At 42.1% G+C, this 27980-nt stretch overlaps 1 protein-coding gene across 2 annotated transcripts in view; it reads left to right on the top strand.

Moving 5' to 3' along the window:
• Positions 1-659: 659 nt before the first annotated feature.
• GTDC1 (glycosyltransferase like domain containing 1) overlaps positions 660-27980 on the top strand; it is a 226920-nt gene continuing 199599 nt past the window's right edge. For both annotated transcript variants that reach the window (XM_056861446.1, XM_056861445.1), the window contains exon 1: positions 660-708. The gene's annotated coding sequence lies outside the window, so the exon portion shown is untranslated. The remainder of the gene's footprint in view (positions 709-27980) is intronic.

The following is a 27980-nucleotide window of genomic DNA, read 5'->3' as shown; positions in this document are numbered from 1 at the left end:
TGCTTAGCAAGTTTGCGTAAAGCAACTGCAGCAACATTTTGGGGTGTAGGTGCACAGGGAAGCCCAGTATAAATAATGTTATATGTAGAGTGTGCTTGTGCGAGCAACTGGTACACATCAATTATGATAAAGCTGGCAATTAGGGTCTCCTTTTGTGTTTGATACCGGATAGATTCATTATAAAAACTAAAAACCCTTGCACACTCTCTGGAAGGAGAATTATTGTGAGGTTTCTAACAATACATTTTTCAAAGGATTACCTTTTGGTAATAGAGTTGAGCTAGTCACATTCACTGGAATCCTGCACGTAGTTAAGTGTGTAGGAGTCCCATTTGTTTCATAGGGATTCATGCATAGCAGTCTTAGGATAGCAGCTGTTGTGTTGAGTTTCTGTAATGTGCTGCAGACAAAGTATGGCTTGTGGCATTTTGATAATTTTAGAATGGATTATCATGTAGCTATGCATTTACTGCTTTTGAAACTCTGGTATGTTAAAACCATCAACTGTATTTTGGTTATAAACATGTTGAGAAATTCACGTTGTATCTTCTGGAGACTTGGACGCAATGGAAGCTTTCACTTTCTATGTAATTATTCAGCATCCAGTTTCTATATGACTACGTCAGCATTAGTGAAAAAAATAACTGTTTCTGTATATATTTTCATAGAACACGGGGTGCAGAAGAAAGGTGCAGAAGTAATCATAAAGTAAGTTAATCTATTTTTGTCTCTTTTATTTCCCGACAAGCTTCTTAACTGTGTATGAAGTAAAGCAAAGCACTACATTATTTTACGCCTTTAATGAAAATGCACTTTCTATTCTGAAGTTTTGTAATGACAGCCTGAGAAAATTTGAATGTTGTGTCAGATGTTATAAATGAAGAAAACTGATGACTTGTAACATGAGTTACCTCTTTTGCCTTAAAAAAAGTTCATATCTTTTTTTTCCCCAGATTGCCTCAGCCCAAATGCAACATTTTTCATCTAGGTAAAGCTATGATCATGTCTCAGAAGCATGTGTGCTATCTATAGTTAAAACCAAGAGTGCAGTCAACAGTCATACTATGGAAGCTCAGTTGCCTATGACTCTAATTGCTTCTGCCGGGTTTAACTGTATTAGAGGATGACCACTGTACTGGAAGACCCCATGTTGATCTGAATGCTTCTTGCAGGCCCCACGGAACCCCTTAAGATCCCGCAGGGCCCTGATGTTACTAGGGTGGGAGTTACACCAGGTCGGGGCCAAGGCCAAAAAGTCTGGCTAGAAATATGAGAGTTTGCGCAGGCCTTCCATTCTCTGTAATGACCTTACATGGTGCCTACTTTGTGCCTTGAGTAGAGTAGGAGGAAACTGCCCTGTGGGGATACCTCTGTATGACGGTGCTGTACCCATGTGGGTAAAAATGGTGCTGAAAATTAAAAACAAAGAAAAACATGGCTCTGTCACTCAAAGAAGTCCTAATCAATTAGTCATATGACTTTTGATTAATTAGAATGTATTTGCATATCTCTAAACAGTTCTGAAGAACAAAACGACTTTTTAAAAGTGCAGCCTATATAGTCCTGATGGAACACCATCATATTTCTCCACGGGTAAGGGAACGGGAAAATGCCTCTTCTTAAGCAGTGCCTACCATCTATAGCTTTCGTAAGGAAGGTGTTGAATTAAAATAATTTTAAAAATTAGTAAAAATCTGCTGCCAGATTAATTCGGAGCACTTTACCTGGTAAAGAACCTAGTGATTGATTCAATCTAATAATTGACTTAGTACCGTAGTTTTAATCATTGACAATTAGTATTTTGTTTTGCTTTTTTATATTTTTGTAAACTATGCACCGAGTGGGATAAACAGCCAGCAGAACTTTTATGAGTTTTTATGAGACAAGAGGTCTAGAATGAATCTGAAGTCAGATTTGCTCTGTTGTATTGGTGTTAGATACATTCTTATGGTTCTATAGGCTCAAAAAGTTAAAATACAGGCTAGAGAGATGCTGTGAATATTCTTCTCTTCTTCTATCTGTGGCAATTCTAGCATTTTTGGTAGTATTGCATCATTTATTTCCTGAAAAACAAAAGTTTGCCCTAAAATCCTTGAACTATGCAAATACTAACATTAAAAAAAATCTTCCAGGGGGGCATTATTTCCACTGGTTGTTTCTTCATTGGTTCCTTTTGAACTGCCTGATACAGCTTCCTCCTTCCTTTATTAGTCACATAGATAAATTCTTGCAATCAGAGATCATGTAGTGAGCAGAATGCTGGGACAGCCAATCTTGCAGTCTTGCCTATGTAATAATATCATGTGAGGTAACTGAAATCAAAGAGCCCCGTGGCGCAGAGTGGTAAGCTGCAGTACTGCAGTCCAAGCTCTGCTCACGACCTGAGTTCGATCCCGGCGGAAGTCGGTTTCAGGTAGCCGGCTCAAGGTTGACTCAGCCTTCCATCCTTCCGAGGTCGGTAAAACGAGGATGCAGCTTGCTGGGGGTAAAGGGAAGATGACTGGGGACAGCACACACAAACCACCCCGTAAACAAAGTCTGCCTAGGAAACGTCAGGATGTGACGTCACCCCATGGGTCAGGACTGACACGGTGCTTGCACAGGGGACCTTTACCTTTTAAACTGAAATCAAGGTTCGCAATCATTTATAGTGTCTTCACTTCTGTTTGCTCTTAGCGGCCTCATCATGTAGCCAGTTCTGTTCACTTCCTTATTTAAATGGCTATTTTCACACGGAGTGCTGAACAAGTAGTCAACAATGGCAGGCATTTTTGACAATGCTGAGTGGCTTTGGGAAAAAGCTACATTGTTTTGGCTCACAGTAATCTGGACCGATCAGAAAGCAAGTAGGTTTATGCCTTGTTGTGCATGGATACAGGATCCATGTGGATGAGAAGAGCCCTGGTGTTATGACTGGCTAAATTGCTGTTTTATCTCTTAAATCAGCTAGGAATCAGTAGACTGGAGCCCACTTATGTTTCTCGGCGCTAGTATTGAAGGTGCATTTTCAGGAAGTCATAACAAAAGTCCTGTAATCATCAGTGAAAGAAGATAATAGTGAAATACTGTCTAAATCACAAAACTTATAACAACACAGTTTACTTGTAGGTTTTTCCTACAGTTTCAAAATGTGGTGGCGTTTTTCTCACTTCTGTCTTAATCAATTATGGGGGTTCCCATATCTCCCCCCCCCATTTCAAATATGATACTACATGCTCATTTCATTTGTTCATTTGTTTCCACGTTGCAGTTCTTCTAATACACATGCACTAAAAAGCCCCGTTCTATTCAGAGTAGTTCAAATGAGTAAGCAATGGTATTAACAACAAAAACCTAGTGCACACTCTTGGTCTTTTTTTAAAACCAAAAAGTATCCAGCAATTAACTTAATTACCAAAATAAAAACCATTGCACACAACTGCTGCATGTTCCCGTCTTAATATCCGACAATTAATTTATTGCCAATATAAAAACACTATACACCCCAGCTTTTTCTCCCCAATTAATTTATTAGCAAAATAAAATCAGTGAACTCTTCAGCTATTTCTCCCCTCTCAAAATCCAGCAGTTCATTTCTTAACAGGAAATCATTGCAACCTCAACTCCTTCTCCTTCCTTGCTGCCTGTGCCTTAATTAATTTCTTATAATGAGTTAGCATTGTTATTTATAATTTTATTGGGTTTTTTTTTGTCTGTTTGGTGTATTACATTGCTGAACTCATTAATGCTTGAGTTCCAAGGTGAACCACTGGGCTAGAGTGTTGAACTTGGAGATGGAAAATCCAAGCTTAAATCCTGACTCAACCTTGAAGGTTGCAGGAAACCATGGTAGGTTTCCTGCCTCATGGGTTGTTTGAGGTTGAAATGTTTCTCTCAGCATCTTAGAAAAAAAATGTGGTAAAAACATAATGAATAAATGTTCTGGGAGTTCTGTGGGGTAAGTCTGTGCCATGTTCAAAGCTTCCCTATGAACCTTCGAGGAAAGGGATGGGTGTGGACTGCGTGCCACAGCCTAACCCGCTACAGTGGCCATCTTCTGGGCATGGAGTAGGGGGCACAAATTCCACACCCATCTCTTTTCTTGAAAGTTCATAGGGCATGCTGGGTGTGGGGAGGTAGTTGGGAATTTCCTGCATTGTTCAGGGGGTTGGACTAGATGACCCTAGTGATCCCTTCCAACTCTGTGATTCTAGTGTTCATTAGATCACACTGGTCTGTGTACAGCTATTACTTATCTTTGTATTGCTCATACTAAGGAATTTGGAGCCTCCAAAAATAAATAAATAAATAAAATTACAACATTTATTTATTTACGATTAGTAGCAGTTAAAATATAATGACTGCATATTAAGACTGAATGAACAGAGGATAGCTCTTGTCATTTGTTTTCTGTTATTAGTATATGCACTCTTGTTTATTGCTTTAATTCCAGCTTTGTGATAGTTAACCTCTTAGTTTTGACAGACACTTCCAAGTTGAACTCTGGCTTCAGAGAAACTGGCAAGGTGGAACCTGGTTGTCACCTAGCTTTCCCTGAGTGGAAGTAGAGTTTTGTGGGTATGTATATATGTGTTTGTGTGTATGGCTTCTGATCTGAGTGTTGAAGCCATATACACATACATGTTTCCAAAGTGAAAGCAGAAGACTTTGACCAAATGTTAGTCCTTGCTGGAGTGTACACATGGAACAAATTCAGAGGACACTTCCAGTAGCATACAATCAAAAGTTGAAAAGACTAGGTTTAAAAAAAGAAGGAACTTTATCAGTTGAATAAACATGTACAAAACTGCAGAGATAGTTGGAAAAATATGAAACAGTTTCCCCCATCCTGCAGAATTGCAGTGGGAAGCTGTAACGGCTCATCAAACGACCACAGTGCTTAAATCATTTATCTCTTCTACTACAAGGATATATCAATACACCTGGAAAGCCTTCTCCAGGTGGTGTCACTGGAAGACGATCAACCCTATCTCTCCTAAGCTACCTCAGTTACTGGTCTTTTTCCAGAACGGTGCGCAGCAGGGCCTTAGAGCGGCAACCTTACGAAAGCAAGTGTCTGCTATTGCCTCAGTCTGTCCGGATATTGATGGGATTCCTCTGTCATCGCACCCTCAGGTTAAGGCTTTTATTAAAGGAGTAGCTCAATCTACCCCTCCGGTGACTCACCCCTTCCCTACCTGGAGACTGAACACTGTACTTTCTGCTCTAACCAAAAATGCCTTCGAACCTATGAGAGACGTTTCCTTACGATTAGTAAGGATGAAGACCTTATTTTTAGTTGCTATAACCTCTGCCAGGAGGGTTTCAGAATTGGGTGCTCTCTCTATTCGCAAAGACTTATGTTTCTTTCACAAAGCTACGTACTGATCCCTCGTTCACCCCCAAAGTGGGTTCCCGGTTTCATCAGTCTCAGGAACTTCACCTCCCTTCCTTTTGTCCTAATCCTTCTACTCCCAGAGAGCGGAGTTGGCACACCTTGGACCTATGTAGATCTATTCATATTTATATATCTAGAACTGAATCCATTAGGAGAACGGAATTTATGCTTATCTCCAATTCTGCACCCAACAAGGGACTTTGCGTGTCCCAACAGTCTATCAGCACATACATTAGACAATGCATCAGAGAAGCCTACCTAGCCAGTGGTCTCCAAGTTCCGAATGGGATCACAACCCATTCACTGCGAAGCGCAGCCACGTCGGCCGCATTTTTCAAACAAGCCTCGACTGAAGAGATCTGTAAAGCGGTTACTTGGTCCAACGTGACTACCTTCATTAGACATTATCAAATCAATACTATGGCATCTGCCGAAGCAACGTTCGGCAGATGTATTTTACAGCACGTGGTGGAAGATGATGAGAACTGAGTTCCCACCCGTTATTTCATTGCTGTTGGAGGTCCCAAAGATCAAGATGCCCTTCCTTCAGAGTGGGAAAGATACATTGTTTACTCACCGAGAAGGTCCTTTCCGCTCTGAAGCAGAAGGGCATCTTGCCCACCCGGAGATGGCAACATCATCTTACAAGGGTGGACTGAAGCACACCAAACTGGCCTACAGATTCAATCGGCCTAATAATATTGTAGCAATACATATAGAATGGTTCTAAGTTTATCGTTCAGTTTATTGTTGTTTGTACTCCTTGTTTGTGAGTGCCTTTCCCCGTCTCTTGAGCTTGCTGTAGAATAACTGGAAGGGGAGGTGTTCCTCTCCAGGAGACAGGAAGTTGTTAGTTTAGTCCTCCCTACCCCTAGCAATGGGCAAGAAACACCCAAAGATCAAGATGCCCTTCTACTTCAGAGCAGAAAGGACCTTCTTGGTGAGTAAACAATGTTCCTTTCTGCACCCCTTACATAATGTTATAAACATAAACTTGTCATTTTTGTTCTTTCATGAAACTGTAGAATTTATGTTCCCCTGCATTTCTAAAAAAAATACTTTTAATAATACCTGAATTATTTGACTGAATTTTATTGTAGATAAAGCTGCAGTTGTTTACTTCCTTTATATCTCACTTCCTCCCCAGCAGGGACCCAAAATGGCTTACAACACTCTCCCTTTCTCCATTTTTATTTTCACAACAACTAACCCTGCGAGGTATGATAGGTTGCACATTACTGCCCTGCGGTCACTTTTGAGTAGGAAATATAGTTATGAGGTAAGTTTATGAATCATAAAGGATTCTAGTTTTTCCAATCCAGAATGGGTGCCAGGACATTGCTTCAGTGTAAGAATTATTTCTGGTTTGTATTTGTAGGGTATGACCACTCTCCCCCACTGGGGTTTAAATCATGAAGGGGCTGACTTGAAATTTGATGTCAGTCTTAAAGATTATTGGCTAGTTTCCTTCTATTTTAGAAGTCAGATTTGGATATGCAGTGGTAAAAGTGGAGCAGTTGGTTTATGTAGTAGAGACCCTTAAGGATATATAATCTTTTACTTGCCATTGTTATCATCCCTTTGAGTCATGTAAGGCAGAATATCTTGTTCATAGTTCTGTTGATTATCACAGAATCTTTTGGTGATGCAGGGAATGGGTTGGGTATAACAAGCGAACAACATCTCTAGTCATGTGAAAATCTTGGGGTTTTGGTACAATTTACAGAATTGGACCACATATTGGTTTGTCATGGATGCTGTCTCTTCCCCCTTCATGTGAACATCCCTTCTGTTGACTCTCCTCACTTCAACAGTATTTTCAATTCTTTCAGTGTTCAGCACCAAGTCTTTTCCCAAGTCTGTTGTGGGTGCCAGAGGACTTGAAAGAGGGCAGGATGACTGATGGCCGCAAATAAGGATTGGCTATCAAGGGCAACCAAATTTATGATTCTTGGTGAGACTATTGTCATCAAAACGTGGCTGTCTGTTCAGTTTGTCCAGATGAGATTTAAGTTTGATGCTTTAGTGAGGGTTTGTCTCCCCACTCCCTTATGAAAAACCTGTTTCAGTGGAAAGCTTTGAAATGATTACAGAACATTTGCCTGTTTAACAGAATCTTTAGTAGGAGTAGTGTATATTCTTAGCTTCCCCACATACGGTTTTTGGCATTTTGGCACAGAATCCAGCATCCTGGACTACATAATTTTATAGTACAAAATTTTGCAGTATCTAATGGCAATCGTGGGGCAAAAATTATTATTCCCTGACTGCAAGATAGCTGTCAGGTCAGTATTGCCTAACTAAAATCAAAGACCATCGTTGGCTGTTCTAATAAGTTGCTTTATAACTGAGGTCTGCTTTTCTCTGTTTACAAAATAGCAACATTTTTCAATTTAAAAAGCCACGCTCTGTATTTAGGATGAATACTACAAATTTAATTCAACTCATTGAAGTAATTTTGTTCACTATTCACTTGCAAAGTAACGCACACACGGTGCTCTCAAACTGCTGCTTCTTTTTCGGCAGCATCTTTTCAGAAGTTTATAGTGCTTTTCCCTCTGAATATCAAGTAGCTTTGGTATACTTGGAATGATTTGGAGTAGATCAGCAAGTCGTTACAGTGAAAGCTTTCAAGAGGCAATACATTAGGAAAAAAACAGCAGTAGAGATACCTGTAGAGAGCACCAGGCGTGCCCTAAAGCAATAGACAATAATTAGTTGCCTTATTCCCATGCAAACTCTCCCAAGTGTTGATGTTTATGAAATTCAGAGATCAGTGGAATATAATTCTCAAAGTCTGCTTGTAGACGTTGTTTATACCCATTCAATTTTTAATGTACCTATAAGATGCTTTGATGAGGGCACTTAGCCCGGAGAGACTTGCATGCTTTATCACACCTCTAGTGATTTTCCTCTCTGTAAAATTAGTTGATCAGAGTATTTCAAGTTCTGACTTCTACTCTAGAATTAATAACAGTGAATTAACAAAATGTTTTCCCTGGTTTTATCTTCCAGTTTCAGTGATTTAATATGATCTCTGTAGTTTCCATCTAGCTGGCGTGTGAAGTTCCTGCTGCCAAGAATGTCTGTAGTGATATTGTTTACCCATTGCATGTGGGTACCTGATTTGTTTTTTTGTTTTTGGTTAGGCTTTTGCTTCAGCTAAAGGAAGAGATCTGCAGCTGAAATTCGAGATCTCCAAATATTTATATTTCTTCGGAATATTTCTAATCTGCCTCTTCAGAGTCCTGCTTGAGGCAGCTTACAGTTTAAAAAATACAGTGTAAAACACAAGCTCTTAAAAACACAAGCCATTAAAACACTTTGGCACCCCGTAACAATGCTGGGAGGTAGTGGGGGTGATCCCAGACCCCTTGGCATCTGTGAAGAAATGGGCTTCTTCTCCCTTGAGAAGAAGAACCATTTTTTCCCCTTGGGAAGGAGGGAGGTGGAAGGCATGGCAAATAATTCCTTGAGCCACCTTCTTAGAAATGCAGATGGGGGTGCCAGGAGACAAAGAAGTGGGTCAAGCCCCCACCCCTTCTCCAAGCAGCAATCAGAGACTTGGAGGTTTTAAAATGCTAGAAGGGGCTCCAGGAAGAAGGTTTTTGGAGGTTCTGGGAAAATCTTATTTGACCCAGGTTGACCTGGTCAGTGGGTAGAGACAGAAAAGGATTAAAACTGCTGAGAGCCAAGAGGGCTGGGACGCTCAGGGAAGACAGAGCTCATCTGAGGCCTGGGGGAGGCAGCCACTTTGACCATGTGCTGGCCCCAGGCGCTGATGAAGCCTTCCAGGTAATGGAATCTAGACAGAGAAATACAATACCCTAAGCATCCTCCAGTGCCAAACCCAGTATCCATTGGGCCTAGTGGGGCCATGGACGCACACTCTAAAAAGCAACATGATAGCCAGCTGCTTAATGGCCACTGGCCCTTTGAGAGTCAGCCAGTCAGTGACCGCTGGCCATCTGACAGTCGGCTGGCTGATGGCTCCAGTCCTAGGGTGGAAAAGGGAAGCTGCCAGGGAGTGATTGCTACCAGGCTGCTATTTGCATCTTATGGGTGTGGCCACAGTCCCATAAGGCTTCTAGATAGTGGGCATCTCCCAGGTATAGCTAAGGCCTTTAAAAAGTTTGAAGGAAGAAGCTGAGGAAGATGAACCAGGTCCGGCTCCCAGATCAGAGGGCAGTAGAGCTAGGGAAGAAGAGGTGGAATGGGGTGCAGCTTTAAATCTCCCCCCCCCCATCTGTTTGAGGCCAGGGGAAAGTATCTCATACAAATTGGATCTTGGTGCTTGGCAGTTGTGACCCAGGCCCTGACAAGCAGTATGCATTTATTTGAAACACTTTTTAGCTGCCTTTTCTCTTGCGAAACTCTAGGCGACTTAACAACAGAAATAAAACGATTGCAAAAAAAGACAATAAAACAATATAAACAACAATGATAACACCCCATAAAAATAACAATTTAAAAAATCTAAACAGGACTGCCAATAAATAAAACAAAATCGGTCAGATGCAATCCTAAATAAAAAAATATCTTCAACTGCCTCCTGGAGATTGACAATGAGGGGGCCAGACACAGATTCCAGGGGAGGATATTCCATAATTGTGGGGCTGTCACCAAAAAGGCCCTCTCTTGTATGCCCACCAGATGAGCTTCTGCGGTTGGTGGGACAGTCAGGAAGGCCTCTCTTAGAGATCTTACTTCCCAGGTAGGAACATATGGGAAAAGACGGTCTTTCAGATACCCCAGTCCCAAGCCATGTAGGGCCTTAAAGGACAAAACCAACACCTTGAACCCATTTTGGACCCATTTCCCAGTATCCTGGGAAACCTCAGATACCATCCAAAAACCCAAATATATCTAGAAAATACCAGTAAGGTGTTTTGGGGATCTATATTAGGACCGGAAATATTCTAACACAGCTTCCTAGTTGTAAGGTCCCAGTTCCTCTCACAAGATTATGACTACAATCCTAAAACACCTGAGAGTAAGCCCCATTAAATAAAATGGTGACATACTTCTGAGTAATCATGCATCGGAGTACCTTGTAAATAGGTTTGTGAAGTTCTACAAGCTCTTTGCATTGTTGGTTTTTTTTGGCTTAAAAACAAATTGCTCAATAAATACTGCAAACTTGTGAAACTGGAGAGCAACAATAACCAAGCAAAGGCGACACTTACAAAACAAGATTCTGAAACGAAACTAGATCCATATTTATGCACTAGCGCATTGATTCTCTCCCTGCTCCTCCCAGAAATACATACATGGATTTCAGTGGATGTGCTCAAATTCTTCTTTATATGTGCTGCTGTTTTTATAACTTTCTGGAAGATGTGAGGGGCTACAGTAGGAAGGATGATTCTAAGAGGAGGGGCCTTGGGCCAGTGGTAAAGCATCTGCTTGGCATGCAGAATGTCCCAGGTTCAAGTGCCGGCACCTTCAGTTAAAAAGGGCAGGTAGGAGGTGATATGAAAGATCTCCAGTTGAGATCCTGGAAAGCTGGTGTCAGCCTGATCTTGGTAAAACCTGTGGCCTGATTTAGTATAAGACAGCTTTCATATGTTCAAGAAAGCCTGGGCCACAGTGGGCAATTTTTTTCATCCCATTTCTGTCAGTCCCTTTATGTGTCTCTTTTGGTCCATCCTCTGTATTGAGAATTTAGCATAAAAAGTTAGAACCACTGAAATAACACATTGGTCTCTGAACTGAAGAATAGTTGTGCTTTAAATTAAAACATAATGTTATAACTTTGGTTTAGAGTATGAGATGGTGATGAAGTTTCTTTGCTGTATAAGTGAAATCTAGATGATACAAGGATTATATTTGTGTCATAAATGTCATATGTGACTCAGCTTCACAATTCATTTTGTACTTCTCTGATTGTCATTTTTCTTGTTTTATGTTATAGGCCATAGATACTATTTTCCCTCTTAGTGACGCCTTAGTCTCATCTATCATACAGATTGATAAATACACGAATGTGGAGTCTAACACAGTTCCTTCCGTGCAGGTAACATCTGAACAAAAAGCACAGGGCTGATTTGAATCACATCTTTGTCCTCCCTGGGGATTCAGGGGAAAGTTTATTCTCAAGGTTGTGGGCCAATACATGTTCTAATAGCTGTGTGGGTTGGGAGGCTAAAATGGGGAGGAAAGTAGCCTCTCCTCTGTCTCTTCTCATATGTCCAAATGCCCCAACTATGTTTTTCTCATTGCCCTCTTTTAGTGTTCTCCTGCTTAAGGTGGTCTGCTTGGGTTCTGCTAGAGCCTGATCCTTTTCTATAGTGGCCCCCACTTTGTGGAATGGGCTCCTTGAGGAGATCAAGAGTCACCATCTTTAGCAATTTACAGGAGGTGCTGTAAGGCAATTTTATTTGCAGGGGTCTTTTAATGGGGTTTAAGCTGCAGGCAGGAGCCCTGTGGTAAGCTGCAGTAATGCAGTCCAACACTTTGCTCACAACCTGAGTTCGATCCCGACGGAAGTTGGTTTCAGGTAGCCGGCTCAAGGTTGACTCAGCCTTCCATCCTTCCGAGTAAAATGAGTACCCAGCTTGCTGGGGGTAAAGGGAAGATGGCTGGGGAAGGCACTGGCAAACAACCCTTAAACCAAGTCTGCCTAGGAAACGTCAGGATGTGACATCACCCCATGGGTCAGGAATGACCTGGACATTTACCTTTTACCTTTAAGCTGCAGGCATTTTTTTGGTGGGGGGGGGAATATAAAGAGGGTTTTACTGTAATATGCATTTTTTCATGTATTTGTTTATTCTTCATATTTATGGCCCGCCCTCATTCCTGGCATTCTGGCATTGTAAACTGTCTTGAGCCACGAGGGAAAGATGGGGTGTAAATATTTTAACTAATAAGAGAATGGTTCCTTCTGACTTGGAGCTATTGCCTCCTGTGTCACCTCTGTCTTGGTTCCCAGGGGTCCTGATCCCTGCTGGACCATCTTTTGAGGAGTAAGACATATAGGACAGAAGAAGAAGGAGATATTCTTTCAGTGAAGGCATTCCATTTACAATTCACTTGATGCAATCCTGTATACATAGATCCCTTTGGGAAATGTTACACTCCTCACATGTTTCTTTATGTAGGTGCTTGCATAATTCATTTCTGTGACAACTCTTCTATGTTGAGATGAGAATTAAATGACCAGCATGTATGCAGAGGTACTCAAAGTTGTGTTGGAACACTGCAGAAATACCTACAGTATGAAGTATCCACTTATGTTATAATGGTAGACATTTCTTTAGCTCAGAAATCGTAACAGCTTTTAAAGTTACAGTTAGTAATGTGAGAGTTGTTTTGGTTGTTTGACACCTATCAGTTGTACAAATGCTCATACGGTATATTAAGTACTGTACCCAAATTAATATAGGATGACCAAAAAATTATAAACAAGGTATTGCAAGGTTGATATAACAATGATGATCTTATTGCAAGGTATTGCAAGGTTGACATTACAATGATGATCTTATTCAAATAGCATGTACATATCAATATCTCAAATCTCTGATCCCAATAGTGTATTACAAAGCCAAGTTGAATCAATTATACTAAAAGAGCTTCTAAGATGTGCTGCGTACAATGCACACAAAATTTTAAGGAGACACATGGTTACAAAGGAGAGCATATATTACATATATTAAGTACAGCTGAAAGGTAGCAATAATAATAAAGTGCCATCGAGTAGTAGCTGACTTCTGGCAACCCCTCATGGGGTTTTCAAGACACCAACCCTGGCTTTTCTTGGTGGTCTCCCGTCCAAGTACTAACTGTCTGACCTTAGCTTAGCTTCCAGGCTCTGATGAGCTTGGGGTAGTCAGGTTTATTTAGGCTGCCAGCAGAAAGATACCTTAAAACGAACATTTGGTGCATGGGATCCCGTAGATCTGTTCTGCGAACACTGGTGGCTTTCTCTGGCTCAAGGGTCCTTCCTTTGACTCCAAAATCTCTTTGCCAAGGGAAGGCTCCTTGTTCCAGAAAGGAAAGTGCTTTTGTTGTTGGAATGGACATGTGCAATCCAACCAGTCACATTTATACCACTATATTCTCCTCTCTCTCTTTCTCTCTCTCTGCATTTTGCTATAATGGGTTTGTTGTTTTTCAAAAAGCAATGTAGGATTTTCTTATATTTATATATGTATTTAACAACCATCTCTTTCTGGAAAAAACATGTTGCCTAGTGATATGGCGAGAGAGAGACTGTAAAAATAAAATAATTTTTCTTAATATTTTCTTACATCAGTATAATGTGTTATAGAGGTGGACAAGGCTGCAGATTGAGACGTGGATCATCCAGATTGTTCCTTTCCCTAGACCATATGGTATAGTTCTAAAAGCCTTTTGTACACTGTCTGTTCAGTTAATTGTAAACTCAGACTTTAACATACCTAATAAAATATAAGTGGACAGAAAGGAAAAGTCCATATATTGTTCGAACACTAAGAATATTTACCTTTTGCTGATACAAGAACTCGCCAGTCTCCATGCATTTGCTATGGGCTTATTGATAGTCAAGCATTTTTAATATGTCTTTCTTTCTTTCTTTCTTTCTTTCTTTCTTTCTTTCTTTCTTTCTTTCTTTCTTTCTTTCTTTCTTTCTTTCTTTCTTTCTTTCTTTCTTTCTTTCTTTCTTTCTTTCTTTCTTTCTTTCTTTCTTTCTTTCTTTCTTTCTTTCTTTCTTTCCCACATACAGTCAAAGCATACATGGCGGGGGGAGGGAGCTGTTGTCTCAATGGGAAAAAAATGCACAATAAAGAGGCTTTAATGTATTACAAAACATTTCAGAAGTAGTGTTATTCCTCCAGCAGACAGTCCTCTGCCAGTGGGTGATGTATGGTAACAAGTAAGATTTATGACAGATGGGTAGTAGGATTGTGAACACACCTACACAACTTCCCTAGCTTCTAGTGTTCTCTGAGCCTGTCTTCACATCCTGTTCTTTTGTTGCCCTTTGCAGGGTCTTGAGAGCATAAGACTGAAGTTCTTAATTTGGTATGTTGCAGACAGTTTATTCTACTTTAGATTTTAAGATGTACAGCACCGGAAAAGAGTTAAGAGACCTGTTCCCTGGAGATAGTCTATATTGACTACTGGCTCATTTAACAAGTTTATAACTCCTTCACTACAAAAAGTTGCTTGGAATCATTTTTCATAAGACTGGCATTCTATTCCATTCATGTATTCATCTGTATTTCTGTGAGACTAGTAGGACAAATGTTGTCTGTTCCCCCTACCTTTTCCAGCATTTTCATCTTTCCCCTTGAATACCATAGGATAGTTACAATTTGTTCAGGTCACATGATGGGATGTTCAGTGTGCATCTTTAGAGACCATGCTTAAAACCAGACTGGAGTGATTTTTGTTTTTGACCTCTGAATGTATCAGTATACATAAAAACTCCTGCCCAATGAAATTAGTGAAAAGTGGTACAACGTTGCATTGATTTCTCCCAGTAGCTGGGGGAGGAGCTTGTGAGGAGCAGTCCCAGTAGGACTCAGCCTGCTGATGCCCATGAAGATCTCTGGACTGGGATAGAGTGAGCAGCCCAGGTTGCTGCAGATATAGGAGATTCTGTCTGCTCCCATCTCATAAGAACATAAGAAAGGCCCTGCTGGATCAGACCAAGGCCCATCAAGTCCAGCAGTCTGTTCACACAGTGGTCAACCAGGTGCCTCTAGGAAGCCCCCAAACAAGACGACTGCAGCAGCACCATCCTGCCTGTGTTTCACAGCACCCAAGATAATAGGCAGGCTCCTCTGATACTAGAGATAATAGGTATTCAAAATGACTAGTATCCATTTTAACTAATAGCCATGAATACCCCTTTCCTCCATGAATATGTCCACTCCCCTCTTAAAGCCTTCCAAGTTGGCAGCCATCACCACACCTCCCTCATTTTAGCAGGCACTTGTGCATATAATGAGGCCAAATGGTTCACCCACATATCGGGGCATAGTCTTCTCAATTTCCTGGGAGAGGGCATGGGGAAGACTGAGAGGGGATATAATAACTACCTTCAAGTACTTGAGGGCTTGTCATATAGAGGATGGTGCCGAGTTGTTTTCTGCTGCCTAAGAAGGTTGGACCAGAACCAACGGGTTGAAATTAAATCAAAAGGGTTTCCGTCTAGACATTAGGAAGAATTTTCTAACAGAGCGGTTCCTCCGTGGAACAGGCTTCCTCGGGAGGTGGTAAGCTCTCCTTCCCTGGAGGTTTTTAAGAAGAGGTTAGATGGCCATCTGTCAGCATTCTGTGACCTTAGGCAGATGATGAGAGGGAAGGCATCTTGGCCATCTTCTGGTCACTGGGTGTGTGTGGGGGAGGTAGTTATGAATTTCCTGCATTGTGCAGGGGGTTGGACTAGATGACCCTGGTGGTCCCTTCCAACTATGATTCTATGATTCCATATGTCATCAACAAATAACAACGTAGTTTTAAAAATATAATCCCCCCCCCATTTGTAATTGTCTGAATCTTAGTCAAAGAAAGAGGGCTCTGTAAGAGGAGAGGAAAGATGCCATGAACTCCTTCACTGAGACAATTTGAGTAAACATTCCATTTGTGTATTAAAGGAAATACTTCAAACCGCCTTACAATCACCTTCCCTTCTCCCCACCACAAACACCCTGTGAAGTTGGTGGGGCTGAGAGAGCTGTGACTAGCTCAAGGTCACCCAGCTAGCTTTATGTGTGTAAGAGTGAGGAACCAACCCAGTTCACCAGATTAATGTCCACCGCTCATGTGGAGGAGTGGGGAATCAAACCCGCTTCTCCAGATTAGAGTCCACTTCTCCAAACCACCACTCAACCACTATACCACGCTGGCCCTGAGTGTTCCATGTCCCATGAGTGAATCAGTCTCCCGCCCATGGTTCTGGCCACTCATTAGCATAGCCTGAGGAGAGCCTTGACCTCACCTTCTCCAAAGCAAGGCATTGCTTTCTCTTAACATGACTGCCAAGGCAAATTTAGCCAGGATGGAATAAGGGAAGACAGCGCACATCTAGGTAGGAAGGGGTTCCTTGTTAACACTTCCCCACACCCATAACTGAAGATAAAATAGAGATGTGACAATTTATTTCTCTTAGGTTGGGCCACCAGGACACGGTAATAATGCAATTACTAGTATCCCATCTGTGAAGGCAAACTATAATTCTCATGATCCATTGCTTTCATCAGATAGTTGCAGAAGGTAACCATTTTTAGCCTGCAGTAGGTCAGCTAGATTTGAATCCAGTAGCATCTTGGAGACCAACAAGATTTTTGGGGTATAAGATTTTGAGAGTTGATGCTTCCTTTGTCAGATACCAATGAAGGAATCTTTGTCTTTTGAAAGATTATCCCCCAAAATCTTGTTGTTCTCTAAGGTGCTACTGGACTCAAATCTAGCTGTACTTATATTAGAATTTGTGTTGCAGGCTACAGGAAATACTTTCTTCAGTCCAACCACTCAGACCTCCTGATTGCTAGATGGATTGATCTTTCCCTTCTGCCTTCCGTGCTCTTTCTCTCTTCTCTGTTGTTTCTTCACAGATAGTAGAAGAAGAAGAAGAGTTGGTTTTTATATGCTGACTTTCTCTACCACTTAAGGGAGACTCAAACTGGCTTACAATCACCTTCCCTTCCCCTCTTCCACAACAGACACCATACCATGTGAGGTGGGTGGGGCTGAGAGAGCTCTAAGAGAACTGTGACTTGCCCAAGGTCACCCAGCTGGCTTCATGCATAGGAGTGGGGAAACAAATCCAGTTCACCAGATTAGCCTCCACCGATCATGTGGAGGAGTGGGGAATCAAACCTGGTTCTCCAGGTCAGAGTCCACTGCTCCAAACCACCACTCTTAACCACTACACCACGGTGGCTCTCCACTGAAGGTTCCCTGCTCCTCTTATCCACTGAAGGTCCCCTGCCTCTCTTTTCCTTACAGAAGCCAACAAACAAAACCAGCCCTGTGCCTCCTAGGAACTTGAGTTGCTACAAAGACAAACAAGACGGACTGAACTTGAGAGCCTGATAGACCTAAGCAGCATCATGATGCTACCTGGCTGCCCCGGGGTTAGGGACATTGCCCTTGCTGGGAAATCCTGGAGGGCCTGACAGCCTGGAGGGGGCATTGCCCCCACCAGGAAATCCAGGGGGCCTTGAACCCCCCTCCCCCTGTAGTTTTTGCCCCCTCTGTACATGGCTTCTCTCTCACTGGTCAAACCAATAGTGTACCATGCGATAGTGTGTGTTTTTAGTGCAACGTTTTATCTTCTTTTGTTCCTACAATGTTACTCAAACTTTTTTTTGGGGGGGGGGGAGGAGGCAGGATAAAAATCTAAATGCCAGGTGCCGAATGTGTGAAAATTGCTGTAATTTCACTGAGCATTTTAAAGCTACACACAAACCACAGAGATATATATGGATGTCCTTGATAAAATGCCTTTGAGAACGATTGGGTAGGTGAAAAATACTCTCTCTGGAGTTGAAGTTGCAGTCCTTCCCCCATTTTCCTATTCTCTTATCCTAGGTGGAGGGGAAAACGTTTAATTGCTACTGTGGATATTAGATATTGAGCAACATGCGACAGCTGCAGCCTGTTTTTCATGTTATGCAAAGGAACACATTATCCATTTTCCCCCAAACGAGTAACCTAAGTTTCAAAAGAGAATAAGCACCTGTTAAGTATGAAAAGTGAGAAATGACAGAAACATGATTTGCCTGCTTCTTTTGAAACTTCTGAGCTCATCAAAGGTGTACAGATTTCTCGCTTTGCAGCACCATGTGTCGTCAAACACACAGGAACATTGTTCAGGGTGTGAGAGAGAATATATTGGGGCTACAGTGTTCTATGGCATGGCATGCATGCGAGTAAAATGAGAGGCTTATCACATGCATAGCATACATCTTGGCTGTGGTATGAAGCCAGCGGGAATCAAACATGTATCCATGGACAGAAATCAGTCCCTGTTTACTAGCAGTCCGTAGACATTGAAACTCAATAGGCTGTGTGTAACCATTTCGCATTTCGGAGTGTGTGGCGGGGGCAATGTGGGAAGATTCTCAGCAAGGTTTAAAGGCCCATTCTTGGATATGTTAAGATGAAATTTCAGAAAGTGGCTTTTATTAAGAGCATCTGTTGTGGTGACCCTCATAAGAGCCATAGCAACGTTACCAATGCAAGCAAAACGTGTACTTTTTGGTTGAGCACAGGGATTTGTGCCTTTGCCAGGTATACCTAGTATGACAATCTGTATCGCTGATCCTGATAAAATATTCACAGGTGGTCTGAAACGTAGGCTGGGATCCACAGTGACCCCAGCGCTTGTTAAATGGTATTTCTGATTTCACATCCTCAGATTATGAGCCTGAGCGATCATTTATTACCACAGAACAATACATCTGTGCTGGCATACTTTGAACACATAAAGCTGCTTAATACTAAATCATACCTCTGGTCCATCAAAGTCAGTATTGTCTACTCAGACTGGCAATAGCTCTCCAGGGTCTTAGGTAGAAGTATTTCACATAGACCCATAGAACCACAATGGAATGGAACTGACTGAATGTGGTCATGGCTACCTCTTACTGTGTCCCTGATTGGTGCAAGGTCCTATAGATTTTTATGATGCTATTCTATGCTTGCATATTTTTTCTGTTGTGCTATTTTACCATTTCTGGCAAACTGTTTATTCTTTTTTCACAATTATGTTATAGGTAGGGTTGCCAATTGCCTGGTGGTGGCGGGTAAACTACCGCCCATCCACCGGGCTGCCCACCGGCCAGCTGAGGGCCGGCGGGCACTGCGGGCGCATGCGCGCGAATGCGGCGCTCACGTCACTTTTGGGTAAACCTGGAAGTGACGTGGACGCTCTAGCAATCCCGGTTGAAACTCTACGGAAATGACGTAGTGCATCGTGCACGGGCGCGCCATGACAGGGGCGCATGTGCGTTGCGCACTAAGGCCATGGCCCCGCGACGCTCCCGCCGATGGAGCAGCGGGGCCTGGCAAGCCTAGTTATAGGCCATGTTGGTTTTGAGGTGCCTGCTTTGCGATAGAAATTCCTAATGCTTGCAACCATCAGGGTCAGGCAAGGGAGTAAAAAAAAAAAAAAAGCCATTCCACGAAACAACTGTTTTTAGTAAGAGATTCCCTACTAGCTAATTTTAATTAAGATGGAAGTCTTTTAAAGAACCCAGTATTTTAGAAACCGTTTTTCTTGTCCAAATTGCGTTGCTACTGTTTAAACCTTACTGGTCCTTAAATTTTACAGAATTAAAATTAGGACTGTGTTAGACAAAGCGTATTCCAGCTGCATAGTAAATAGGATCGAGAAAATTAGGGCGAAAACGCACGGTCTCTTTAGCCTCCTTTCTTCCCTGTTCCAGCCTGGATTCAGCCAGGATCGAACGCACGAACGTGCGTTCGATCCTGGCTGAATCCTGGCTAGAACAGAGAAGAAAGGAGGCTAAAGTGACCGTGCGTTTTCGCCCTTAGATGCTGGTGTTTTGAAGGCACTTTGAAATCACTATGGCCAAAGAGAACGAATTGACAAAGGTCACTTATGCATGGTCGGTTTAGCCTCCTTCATTCCCTGTTTCAGCCAGGATCAAGTTTTTGAAAATGCACGTTAACCTCATTCCTTTTCGGCTCAACCCCGTTTCAACCTTAAACGAACTTGGCTTTTCCCATTCCTCTTCTTACCCGAGTCAAACCGTCTTTCCTGGCTCAACCCAGATTGAAAGAGTGTGCATATGGCTGCCTTGCCTTGAGCTTCCCTCCCTCCTTTCCAAACCCCTCTTCTGTTCCTTTTGCTGATAGCCATATAAGAGAAGCATAGAAGATTGGCATCTCTCACAGCCAATCATGAAGAAGTGTATAAAGAGGCAGGGAGGAGCCTTTTTTAAAAAGAGGCTTGGATTTTGCTCTCCCCCCTCTTTCAAATGGCTCTGTTTTTTGTTCTTAAAATGCTTTTTTATGCGGCAGTTGGGTCTGGGGAGAAGGAAATCTTCTCTCAGGGTGAGCACTGTGAAGTCAGTCAATTACAGAGCAGCAATTAAAGGGGTGGGACTTGATTTGAACTTGGGAGACTGCTTTTCTATCCATGCCTCCATTAGCACAGGGTTTTTGTCCCTGATCATTCCAGCCAACGCATACAGTTTGACCCAACCCGGGTTATTTCGATCCTGGCTGAAACAGGGAATGAAGGAGGCTAAACCGACCATGCATAAGTGACCAAAGACAACCTAAGCAGAGTTACAGCCCTCTGTTGACTTCAATGACTTCAGAAGGGTGTAACTCTGTTTAGAATAGCATTGTAAAAATCTATAGGACCTTGCACCAATGAGAAACACAGTAAGAGGTAGCCATGACCACATTCAGTCAATCCCATTCAATTGTGGTTCCATGGTTCTATCCTACCTTGGGTTCTGGTATTGTCTTCCAGGAGGAATTTTCTTTGAAAGTTGTTGACAGAATCTAGACAAGAAAAAATTATTTATTTTTACTTCATTTATACCCCACCTTTCTCTCCACCGAGGATCCAAAGTGGCTTACATCATTATCTACGCCTCCATTTTATCCATACGATAGCCCCGTGTGGTTAAGTTAGTCTTGGGGGTGGCTGACCCAGTGTCACTCAGCAAGTTTCCATGGCACAGTGTGGATTTGAACTTGGATCTCCCAGATCCTAGTTCATCACTACCGATTGGCTTTTTTAAATGAATAAAATATTGTGCTTTTGGTGGCCTTTCTATAGAAGTGCAGTATTGTTCCTGTGTGTTCTAAAAGCAACAAAAGCAGCCCCTTCCATGTGGCAAGAACATAGTTTAAAAAAACTGAATTTGATCTTTAAAAAATATTCTGTTGTGATTGCAAATGAGACACATAAACAAAAAATGAAACAGAAAATAGCTCCTTCCCTAAGATTTTAAATAAATTTGGTAGAAGAAGGTAAATATCACTAGTATTCAGCATTCCTTTTCTTTTATTTCAAGCTCGTCTAACCAAAGATCTTGAGCGCAAGTATTCAGCAACTTAAGATAGGTGAAGAGTCTTAGAAGAGAAAATAAGGGTGGTGGTGGGGGAACTGCTGGACCGGTTGATGGGAGCTGCTCTAGTGCATGGTTATGACCATGAGCTATAAGCCAAGAAAGCTTCATTTAACAACCACATAAGCTATGGACTTAAGGCCAAACTATATGTTATACATTTTATGTGGTTGCCATGGGCACTTGCAGCAGAATGCCAATGGCAAGTTCCCCATGGGAATTCTGTTTAGAAGTGCCACGTGGGCCTGATTCTGATCAGGCCTGCAAAGGGGGAGAGAAGGGGTTCGTGCCTTCTCACCTGCTCTCTTTTCCCAATTTAAAATGTTGTGTAGGGGGAGATGGTACCATGAGGAGGCTGGTAACCATATGGAAAATATAATATATAGTTTGGCCTTCATTGAGTGACCACTGTCCCTCAGTCTTTTCTGAGCCCTCCGCCCCAGCAATCTATCAGTATAAAATACTAATATTGGGCCTATCATACAGGGTACTGCAATAACTACTATGATGCTGTGGCAGAAGACTCCTTCCTTTGGAGGAAGGCGCTACTGTTTGCGAACCAGAAACTTTGGATCTAACCCTATATAAATACTGAGATTTATAAGTGCATGTGAACGTGTTGAATTAAACAGAACTGGAAGGTACTCAGCTCCCTATAGGTCTTTTTAATGACATCCTTAATTCTGAGAAAACGCTGAATGAGTGATACAGAGCTTTGTGGTGGCTATTTTTAAACATAAAGGGGATAGTACACTATGTGCTAATTATCGCTCAATTAAGTGGAAATCACATGTTACGAAATTCTGGTGGAAGATTATTGAAAACGTCTGTGTGGGATACTGAAATTTGGAAGGGTCATTATGGCTTTGTGCTAGGATGGTGTACAACAGATGCTATGTTTGCTGTTTACACAAGTTATAAGAGAATTCAGACAGAGAAGTTGTCATTAAGTATACTTTTCTGCAGATCTAGAAGGGGCCCTTGCTCGTTTTTCTTTTTTTAAAAAACTTGTATGATCGATCTTTTATTAAAAATAGTGTTCTCAGAGTTTGGGTTTTGAATTCAGGTATGAGGAAGGGGGAAAATTGATAAAAAATGTTTAGCTAAAACTAAACGCGGACTTAACGAAATATTGGTTTGGATGCATCCACATTTTCCACTCAATATCATTAGATTCCCTTACTACAGCCTCTGTTCCTAATGTCTTTTGTCAATTCAGGTATTATGATCTCCAGCATAGCCTTTTACATGGTCAAATGGGACCCCTCCTTCCTTTTTCACAATTAGAAGAGATGGTTGAATCAAGCCTGTCGTGTTTAAGGCATTCAGATCTTTCCTAATACCTTTCAGTATGCATGGGAAATGACTAATTTGTTATCAGTGACATAGGAAAATTGATATTAGATTAGAACAAGAAGAGGACCTGCAGGGACTTGCAGGGGTGCATCTCATTTTCCCCTCCCCAACTCTTTCATCTTTCCCTTCCATGAAAGTCCCCGCAGCCTCTCCTCTTTTCCTGCTTTCTTCTCTCCTTCCATCCCACTGGCTGGCCTACCTTTATCTGCCTTGTATTCTGCTTTATCTCCTTTCTTCCCTGTAGCAGCCTCTCCCAGCAAAAACTAGCTAAGCTGTGTGGTGCCAGCTGGGCCGGGCCCACTTTTAAAGTGGGGAACCTGCAAGGACTTGGGGGAGGCACCTCACTTTCCCGTGTTCCCTCCCCACACTATTTCCTCTTTCCCATCTCCTGGCAGCCCCAGTATCCTCAGCTTTCCTTGCTTCCTTCTCTCCTTCCCACCTACGAACCAACCTACCTGTTATCTGCTCCCCATCTTCAGCTTTATTTATTATTTATTTACTTCATGTATACCCCACCTTTCTTCCTAGTGGGGATCCAAAGCAGCTTACATCAGTCTCCTCTTCTTCATTGTATCTTCTCAACAACCCTGTGAGATAGATTCGGCTGAGAGTGTGGGACTGGCCCCAAGTCACCCAGTGAGCTTCTACAGCAGAGTGGGGATTTGGGTGTCCCAGATCTTAGTCTGAAGCTCTATCCACTACCCCATACTGGCTTTCACAGGGTGGTTGCTGTTAAACAGTAGCAAGCAGACAGTCCTGAGTGAATCATGCAAGTCATATGGTAGCAAGTTGCCTTTGGTAGTTGCTGGCCCTGGCCCCCAAGAGTCCTCCCTCAAAAATCAAAATAGACCTGGAAAGGGCCCTGCCCCCTTCCCCTGACTTTTACTGACAGAAACCAAAGCTTTAATGGCTGGCAGTACTCTGGCAGTGGCCACTGAGGGTATTTGTTTCTTAAAACGACAGGTGCTGCTTCTGTCATTTTGGGGTATTTAATTTCCCCAGTATCTTTTTTTTTATTTCAGAGTTTTCTGCTTTTCTCAGTGTGTAGAAAGTTGTCTAGTTGGTCTATAGCCCCGGTTTCTGGATTTAAGTATCCACAGATGGGTCCATGTTGAGAATTAGATATATTGACAATGATGAGACTGAGGTTGATGATGGTGATTGATGTTCTACAAAGGATATTCAAAATAATTGTGGAGCTGAATATCTTTTCAATAGTAGTCATTGTAGAGGGTGCCCTGTCAGATGTCTAGCATAATAACAGTAGAGAAGAACAATAGTCCAGTAGCGCCTTAAAGACTAACAAAATTTCGGGCAGGGCATGAGCTTTTGTGATCCACAGCTCACTTCTTCAGATACCCATCGTGATCTGTCAGCATAATAAAAAATGGAACAAAAGCAACAATTTAGCAAAGTTATATTTGTAGGAAAATGCCTGTAAATCTGAAAAGCAACATTTATAAGGTCTGCAGCTTTTCCTAATTTGATCTGTAATAGTTAGAATATGGATAAATCCCCAAATCCCAGTTTTTAGAAACTTATGCACATATGATACGGAGGACTAGGAGTTATAACTGCTTGGCATCTTCTGGAGTTTGGAGGTGAGTTGATTATTGTAGTCTTGATTTTGTGCATGAGAAAATACATAACACTTGCTTACCTCGAAGGGATAATGTGAGGTTTTATAATGGTTGTAAAACTCTTTGGTGTCCTTGAGTGAAAGCAGATGAGCAAACTGTTGTTACTGAAAGAAAATGAAGGGGGAAACTTCATATATGGTAGGTAAGGGAAGTAATGGAAATCCCTCCTCTTCCTAGAGATAAAAAAAATCCATGACAAAATACTGGGTTAAAAAGTATGTAGGCATTTATTTTATTTATCAGTTGCCCATTTCTTTATGTAATGTTGGAGTTGCAAGATAATGTCTAGCTATGCTTTTTTTCCCTTTAGAAGATAGAGTTTTATGCTTAAAATGGAACAGCGGATCAATATTTTTATATAGCCTTAACAATAATGGGAATTCCCTCTTGTGTAACCATAAAAACAAGACATTTTTTTCTGTCTATAAACCTTGCCTGTCAGTTTTCTGTAGCGTCAAAACACTAATGCAAGGGATGATGTTCTAGGATAGTAAGTCAAGATGTTAAAGTCCGCCCAAGACGTAAATGCTTACGTATGAAAGACACAAGCTGTATGAAAGCCCAGTTTATAAAAATAATGGCTGCTTCTGAAGGCAAGGGAGCTGTTTGCTGTAGCTCCCAGCCCCCCAAACACATGTTCCCCACTTGGATGCCTAAGCTTAATTTAAAGCAGTAGGAAGTAGCCTTTAGTTCTGCATGTGAGGTCTCTGTGTGGAATAGGTGGGGTGAGGTTGTGAGAAAGAAGCATACCCTGCGTTGGTTGGCCCTTCTTCCATAAATTGCTCTCTGTCCTGGCATGATGCAAGAAGAATGACGCTGTTGGTTCCTTTGCCAGTTATGCACAGACCTTGGCTATTCCCACATGGGTTATTTGTTCTGGGTTCAGAGCTGCTAGGAAGCAGTTTTATCCCCACTTCCCTGCAGCATCATGATACATTTGCGCACCTCCGGGGTTTTTTCCTGGGTTTCCCCCGTTCTTCCTCAAACCTGCTTTGTTGTGAAGGTTTGGGAAAGATCTCAGTAAAGCTTGCAGGACTGTCATGTAGACTGAAAAATTTGGATTTTCCTGCCCACAGGGCAGCCAGTTGCCCTGCCCTTGTTCCCACTGTGGCCCTTTCCTCTTCTGGCCACCAGGGGGGTCGTTTTTTTTAATTTAAAAAACCCACAGCACAGTTGAATGATATAGTGTTATAGCGGTGCATGTACCAGGTTCTCTATATTCCCAGCTTTCATTAAAAATGTCTCTATCCCCTTTTATTGTGGAACGATAAGGCATTTCTGTGCAACAAAAGGGGCTAGAGACTTATTAAAATGAAAGCTTGGGAATTCGGAGAACCTGGTACATACATTGATACAACGTTATAATGATACTCAATTGCCATTTTTTTAAGAAGTGTAAAAGCCCTGGTGGCCCGGGGGACGGGGAGAACAGATGGACACGACTGCTATCTGCCGACCAGGTTTCCTGAAGGGCAATAATACTTTAATTTTGGTGAAAAAATAGAATATCTAGTGACTGCAATAGGCATCTTGCCCAACCTGCCACATTCCAGGAGAAAATGGAGAGGGCAGGAGAACTTGCTTTCATACGTAATTGTCAGTCAGCTGTAGAGATTTTATTTAAATCGCCATCCATATCGAAAATTACACACCCGTTTTTGTTTGTAGGGGCAGAATTACATCCTTCCACCCTTGGTTGCATTATTTTCCGAGGGGATGCTTGAAATTTCTGTCCCTTTTTGGTTACGCTGAAGGTCTGGTCCACTCTCATTGCATGGCTGTCCACATGAGATGATGTGGGCCTTGACTGAGTTGACTGCTATCAAGGGACTGGCTCGGGGAAATTTGCCATGTGGAAGATCCATCGCCAGCAGTTGCAGCGAAACCACACAGACCTGGCCCCCTAAGGAAACTATTGGCATGAAGGGATCCACTAGAAACCTAGCATAATTGCAGGAAAAGCTCTTCTCGAGAGTTGTGCCTTGGGTTTTTTTAAGGACAAAGTGTACTTTTGAAGGATGAGAACAATTACCTAAAGAAGCCCCCCTACCTTCATGCCTGATTTTTTCCACTGCTGGTTTATAGCGCTGCTTTTTGTTCACAATTTACTTCTGCACCTATCGGGAATTACGTAGTGATGATATCGCAGTGCCACGTAGGCTAGCCAACCAGATTTGGCTACATGTTGACATCATTGAGAAGAAACAAAGGCGACTGCAATCCCTTCAGCAGTAGAGGAAGGGAGGGGAAGTATTGCCAAGGCACCCAGGCCACGCTCCCTGTTTCAAAATAGGTGCTGAGTCAACGGAAGGTTACCCCCATTGCCAATGCAAGCCACTGCCAGCGGTACATACTTTTTATTTACATGGATGTATATGCACATTTAATAACACTTCTGCAGTTAACCAACTTAAGATTCCTTGAGTTGTGGGTCAACCCTCGTATCAATTTGATGTGCATTAGCAGCAAAGTGTCACAGCCTTCTTGTTTCCAGCTTAAAAATTAATCGAGAGATAATTCTCTCCCCCGTCCCCCGCCTGCTTAAAACGTCCACCTTATTGCCAGTTAAACCCTTTACAGTTTGGCTGTGCTACCTGATCTCCCTATAGCCCGAGAGTGCTGTGAAGCAGCTGGTGAATTTTATAAATGTCTCAGGCATGCCAGTGGACATTATTAGGTGTCACGAGGCACCTGGCAAATATTGTAAGGGTCAGCAGCATGTCAACGATATTTGTAAATAAGCAGAGATGCATGACAGGTTCAGCATTTGTCAGCCAGAAAGCACACACCTAGAATGTGCTAATGCATAAGACACAGCAGAGTGCTTTAGCATGTGGGGATTTGTGCATACACTGGCTGTCAAATGCACGCTCTGCAGCTGCCTTTTCAGAACCTGTAGTTTCCAGAAAAGTCATTTATATTTTCACATTCAATATAAAAAAAATATTAACTATTAATTTGCCTCAAAATGTCTCCTCGTGCTCTAGAAGAATGTTAACTTAGATACTGTAAATAAATTTCCCGCACTGTTTCTTTCAACTTAACACAGGCTGTTTCCACACAGGCATTTTGTTCTACCTTGCTTCCTAAAAAGGAGCTTCCCCCCTCCCCTGAAGTATCTGCACGCCATTGGGGAATCATCTACCTGCTGCGTTTCCTCTACTTTGGTATGTCTTTGTGGAAAGACTGTTCGCAAAGTGGTTTGCCCATTTCGTTCCCCCCCCCCATTGTGATGAGTGGAAAGATGTCAATTTTCAAACCTCCCTACCCACGTTGATGCCATTTCCCCTCTTCATCCTCTTGTGCCTACCATTTCTCTCCCTGTGGTTCTGGCAGCCTTCTTGTGCTATATCTCTATAGCATCATAACGCTATAGTGATATAGCTATTATCGGTTTTTTTAAAACCTCTCCAGTTGTGCATACCCTCATGTGGACTCTCTGTTGCTACTACAAGTGCTGCTGCATTCTTAGTGTAATGAGTGTGTAACAGGGAAATGCCTTCATTGTTTGGGGATTGATTGGTGGAGGCGGAGGAGGCAGTGGCTTTGAATGGAGTGAAG

The sequence above is a fragment of the Euleptes europaea genome, chromosome 15, assembly GCF_029931775.1.
Source record: "Euleptes europaea isolate rEulEur1 chromosome 15, rEulEur1.hap1, whole genome shotgun sequence".
Taxonomy (NCBI): domain Eukaryota; kingdom Metazoa; phylum Chordata; class Lepidosauria; order Squamata; family Sphaerodactylidae; genus Euleptes; species Euleptes europaea.
The sequence above is the reverse complement of the archived record's forward strand: the minus strand, read 5'-3'. Positions and strand labels throughout refer to the sequence as shown.